Genomic DNA, 5,588 nt, shown 5'->3' with positions numbered 1-5,588 from the left:
GGGGGGCGAGAGAAACGGGTGGGGGGGGGATTTTCTCCAAACTTGCGGGCAGGGGGAGGGAGGGCGACGGGAGGGCGCAGTAGGCAGCTCCCGAAGAGGGCAACGCGGTCCTGCTCCGCACAGTGGAAAGGAAGAAGAGGAGGGGGGGAACAATGTGTGTTTGTGGGGCGGGGAGGTGGGGGGAGAGAAGTTGGGCGCTCCGTTGCCTCCAAGCGACGCGGTTCCGCAGCAACCAGAGGGCGCCCACGTTGGCAAACACACAGAGACACACACACACCACGAAGTAGGGAAGGCAGAAGGAGAGAAGGGTCCGGGTGGTCTCTTTTCCCTTCCGCGAGCTCCGAGTAAAATTGGAGGGCAACTCTTCTTCTTCTCCTCCTCCTCCTCTTCCCTTAGCTCTTTCTCTCTCTCTCTCTCTCTCTCCTTCCCTCGTTGGTCAGTCCGCTCCGGAAAACGAGAGGGCTGCCACTGTAAATACAATTTTATTTCTTTTTTTAAAAAGCCAAGCACAGAACTGCACAAGAGCTGCTGGCCGAAAATAAACCCCTTTGAAAATTACAGATTTTGAGTGTTGCCAAAGCAGCTCAAACAGCTGGAGGAGGAGGAGGAGGAGGAAGCACGTTGACACGCGTGTGTCTCCCCCCACCTCCTCCAGCCTAGATTTCGAAAGTGAGATGGAGCCAGAGGGAGGGAAGGAGAGAGAGGGGAGAAGAGGAGGAAAAAAGGGAAAGTGGTGGAAAGGCTGCAAAGGAAGGAAGGAAGGAAAAATGCAAAAGAAATGTGGGGAAGAGATCAGGGGTGAATCCCAAAGAAAAGGAGAAAGGAGAATGGCGAAGAGGATTTCTGGAATACAGAGAGAAGATTTTCAAGAGCAAAAGACAAATAAAGCAAGATGAGTTAATCCTCCTTTCCTGGAAGGTGGCAAACTCTCAAGTTTAGGGATCTGGCAGGCTTGAAGGTTAAATGCAATGCTGCTTCCCCTCCCCCTCTCCTTCCCATCCCCATTTCCTATCGCCTCCCCAATTGGAGGAGGTATGTGTGTGTGTGTGTGTGTGTGTGTGCAGGAATAACTCCAAAGGCTCAATCTCGGTTTAAAAAAAACGAGAACCACTTTTTCTTCCAAATCTCCCAAATCTAACCTGGGCGCCTGTGGTTCAGCAAAGTGCTGAGCCATGCTTAATAGTGCCCTGGGTTTGGCTCAGTCCAATTTCCCCAAGGACGTTCCTAAAACTTATAAACTAGTTTTCAGGACCAGGGTTTCCCACCACACCTGGGGCTAAATGGGGATCGGTTAGCTTGTAAGCTTTCAGGCGGGTTGCGCATTTGTCAGCCTAAGTGCCAAGGAAAATGGGGACGGGACCCAGAGGTTTTCGCCCAAGTCTTGAACCGCCTAAACTTTGCAAACGATTACCCTCCAAAGATAGTTTTTTATTTGCTTTTAATCACCCTGGAGAGATTCCCTGGGACAATCCCTTCCATCCCAAGCTACTTCATAGTAAGATTGTTGTTATCAGGAAAAAACAGAAGGACATTTTGTATGCTGCAACTTTTGGCATCGTTTCAGGAATTATTGGGGTGCGTTTTGTGTCTTTTAAAAAAAAAAAAGATGTATGCAGGTCAGAGGGAGGCAGAAATTCAGATTTGGGGTCTGCTTCTGCCTCCTGGTGGGGGGCTTTGGGCGAAGGCTGGAGGGAAGTGCTGCTGGTGGCAAAGAGCCTGAGGGCCTCCTTCCAGTGGGACTCCATCATGGCCTGGAACTGGCTGGCCATCTCAGCCTGCTGAGCCTCCAGGCGCCGGCACCTGAGCTTGCACTCCCGCAGGTCCTCCCTCTGCTTGGAAAGCCTATGCTCCTAGTCCTCAGTGAGGTGCTTCTGCTGAGCCTCCTTCTCGGCCAGATCCAACTTGAACTGAGCTGTTTTGCCAGCTCTTTCTCCTGGTGGCTGCTTAGCTCCAGCAACTGCTTTCCATTGGGGCCCTAAGGAGCCCGGGGCAGGCAAGCGAGGAGGAGCTGGGAGGGGAGGGGTGAGTAGAGGCCGGTGAGGCGCCCCTCCACATGAGTGACATCAAGTTGGCCATGCCTACCCAGTCACATGACCACCTAGCCACACCCACCCAGCCAGTCCTTAGGCAGATCATATTAGTGGTCCCCGGGATTTAAAATTACGAATTTAGTGGTCCCTGAGGTCCAAAATCTACAGGAACTCCTGGATTAAGCCATCCTGGTTAATGGTGTCACCCAAGCACAGCTTTAAGGCAAATAAAACTAAAACAGATAAAAGGCTGAGCAATCTGTTTTGTTTTAAGAAGGGCATATTTTGAATGTTGTTCTAGTTTTGTTTTGTTTTTTAATCCAGCTGTAATGGGAGGAACTGTTGCCTCAACGGCGGATTTGATGCGAGTGTTGGGAAAGTTGAAGCAGATGTGAGCTCGTGAGATAAAAGAAATTAATAAGGGGGATGAATTGCATCTGGCAGATGCTGGGAAGGACTCATGGCCCCCTGGGGGCTCCTTTGTTTCAGCCAAGTAAACCAGAGTCACACCTCATAAGTCATTTTTGGGCCCCGGAGTCAAATCTATTTCAGTTCATTGTCTTCTAAATCTTTTAAAAAGCCATCGGGATAGTTTCACTCTTCTCTTTTTCAGCCAGATGGTTGGTCGCCTTCAGGACCAACAGCTGCAGGATAAACCTTGTCCTTTCTGAATGCATTTTGTTGGTGTTAGTTGTGAAGTCATGTCCAACCCATCGCAACCCCATGGACAACGTTCCTCCAGGCCTTCCTGTCCTCTACCATCCTCTGGGGTCCATTTAAGCTCATTTAAGTGACTCCATCCAGTCACCTCCTTCTCTGCAGTCCCCTTCTTCTCTTGCCCTCAATCGTTCCCAGCATGAGGCTCTTCTCCAGGGAGTCCTTCTTCCTTCTCATTAGGTGGCCAAAGTCTTTGAGTTTCCTCTTCAGGATCTGGCCTTCTAAAGAGCAGCCAGGGTTGATCTCCTCTAGGACTGACCGGTTGGATGGCCTTGCAGTCCAAGGGACTCAATGCAGGAGTCTTCTTCTCCAGCACCAGAGTTCAAAGGCCTCCATTCTTTGGCGCTCAGCCTTCCTTATGGTCCAACCTTCACAGCCATATGTTGCACCTGGGAAAACCATCGCCTTGACTAGACGCACTTACTTGAATGCATTTACGATTAAGCAAATGTTTGGAAATTTCATTTTCTTCCCTTATCAGCCAACTTCCCTTTCAAAGCGGTTCGAGGGACCGTTGAAAATACCTTCCTTGTAGCCAGCCAGACTGACTAAACGTGTTCTTCTATTAAAAGTATCTGTCAACGGGAAGCCAAAATCTGCAAAGCCAAGCGTCTTCACCTAACCTCCTCTCGGTTTCCAAGAACGCCCCCTTGGCCCATTCCCATTAATCTTTTGAGAACATAAAAAACAGTGCCTTAGTTGGAAAGTATGAACCCCCCCCTCCATGCCCCTTCCCCGCAAAAGGCTGAGCTGGCAGAATGGAGGTCATCTGGAGGGCTTGGTGTCATCCCTTTAGAGGGTGGGTGGGGGGAAATGACAGGAAGACGTAGGCGATGATGAATGCCAGGGTTTCTTCAAATGGCCTTTGGAGAGCCGAGGCAATGATTCTTCCCAGGCGCACATGAGTCAGCCAGATCAAAAAATGCCCAAGGGCGTTTACTTGCCATGGAGGTAGAACTAAAGAACCAACTTCCAGGCGGGTTAAGGCAATGAGATAGCTGGCCTCCCAGAGCCACCAGCGCTCCATCACTGGAGGTTTTCAAAAACCAGGGGTAAAATCCTCCCGGTTTGGCCCGGTTCAGCCGAACCTGTAGGGACATCCTTGGTTCTGAGAACCGGTAGTTAAAAAAAAAAGCTTCTGAGGATCGCGCAGCTCAGCTGTGAGCCGCACGATCCTTGGAAGCTTTTCTCCTACTTTTAAAAGCATTTAAAAGCATTTTTTACTGCTGAGCCACACGATAGTCGGAAACTATTTTTAAAGCTTTTTAAAGTCTTTTTTCCCCCCCTGTGGGTTCTGGCTAAATATAAGCCAGCTGTGTGCAGCGGCAGCCAAAAAAGCCAGTGCAGTCCTAAGCTGCATGAACAGAGAGATAAAATCAAGATCAAGGGAGGTGCTAATACCACCCTAGAAAGCCTTAGTAAGGCCACACCTGGAGTACTCCATCCAGTTTTGGTCACCACGCTATAAAAAAGATGTGGAGACTCTAGAAAAAGTGCAGAGAAGAGCAACCAGGATGATGAAGGGACTGGAGGCTAAAACATGTGATGAACGGTTGCAGGAACTGGGGCACGGCTAGTCTAGGGAAGAGAAAGAACAGGGGAGACAGGATAGCAGTCTTCCAATATCTGAGGGGCTGCCCCAGAGAGGAGGGGGGTCAAGCTATTTTCCAAAGCCCCTGAAGGCCGGACAAGGAATAATAATGGATGGAAAAACTGACCAAGGAGAGATTCAACCTAGAAACAAGGAGGAGTTTCCTGACAGTGAGAACAATCAACTGGGGGAAGTTGCCTTCGGAAGTTGTGGGAGATTCATCCCTGGAGACTTTCAAGAAGAGTTTGGACTGCCATTTGTCAGAAATGGTGTAAGGTCTCCTGCTTGACTGGGGGGTTGGACTAGATGACCTACAGGGTCCCTTCCAACTCTGTCAACCTGTAATCCGTGAAAGCTTCAAGGCACCTTCCAGCCCTGTGATCCTATGTTCCTAACCCCTGCTGAAACGGTGCCTGGTGAGCTCTCCAGGGTGCTGAAACGGCCCCAATCTTGGCGTGTTGTCAGTTACAATACAATAGCAGAGTTGGAAGGGACCTTGGAGGTCTTCTAGTCCAACCCCCTGCCTAGGCAGGAAAGTTATGTGGCTGGCCTTGCATAGCTTAAATAGCTTGGGTATTTTTTTTAAAATAAACTTTTTTATTTTTATACATCTCATTGCGTGAATGGTTTTATTCCTGGGTGTCATACAGTTAAACACCAATAAACATAACAGTATTATTCCTAGTCATTACATTTCATTTTCATTTTTAGTTTTACTAACACGTAATTTCTACTATCATCCTTCAATTCTAAACCTTCTCATAGTTCTACCATACGTTGTATCATCTTAACATCTATTTTTGCTCTTTTCCCCCTCTTATTCCTACCTCTATTTTAGCCCCTTCCCCCATTTCCTTTTCCCCGATCATTCTAATATTCAAAGACCTGATCCTTCCTTTTTTCATTATTCAATATTTCAATATGCACTTCTAGCATCAATCATGATCTTTCAAGCATTTATCAAATGACTTAATCCTAGCTTTTCTCTGTTAATCCCATTTTTATACATATTTAATAATACCCTTATACAAATTTTGTTTATCTAATTTACAAACTATTTTTCAGCCTCTATAATTCTAATAATAATATACATTACGTTACTACCTTACTAGTATATATATTCAAAAATGATTTTTGTCTCGCACCACATAGAGAATAGTTATCCAAGCGATGTAGTTCCAATGCCGACTGTCAACCACCCAGAGGAGGGCCTTCTCTGTGGCTGCTCCGGCCCTCTTGAATGATCTCCC

General features: G+C 47.8%; 1 protein-coding gene across 1 annotated transcript in view; it reads left to right on the top strand.

Annotated features, from left to right (window-relative positions):
* The window catches only part of CFAP74 (cilia and flagella associated protein 74), a 117,490-nt gene that overhangs the window by 34,497 nt on the left and 77,405 nt on the right, over positions 1-5,588 (top strand).

Source organism: Thamnophis sirtalis, unplaced genomic scaffold, assembly GCF_051295495.1.
Source record: "Thamnophis sirtalis isolate CommonGarterSnake01/CBP01778 unplaced genomic scaffold, rThaSir2_p1.2 scaffold_15, whole genome shotgun sequence".
In the NCBI taxonomy this organism is placed as follows: domain Eukaryota; kingdom Metazoa; phylum Chordata; class Lepidosauria; order Squamata; family Natricidae; genus Thamnophis; species Thamnophis sirtalis.
This window is presented reverse-complemented; position numbering and strand designations above follow the sequence as displayed.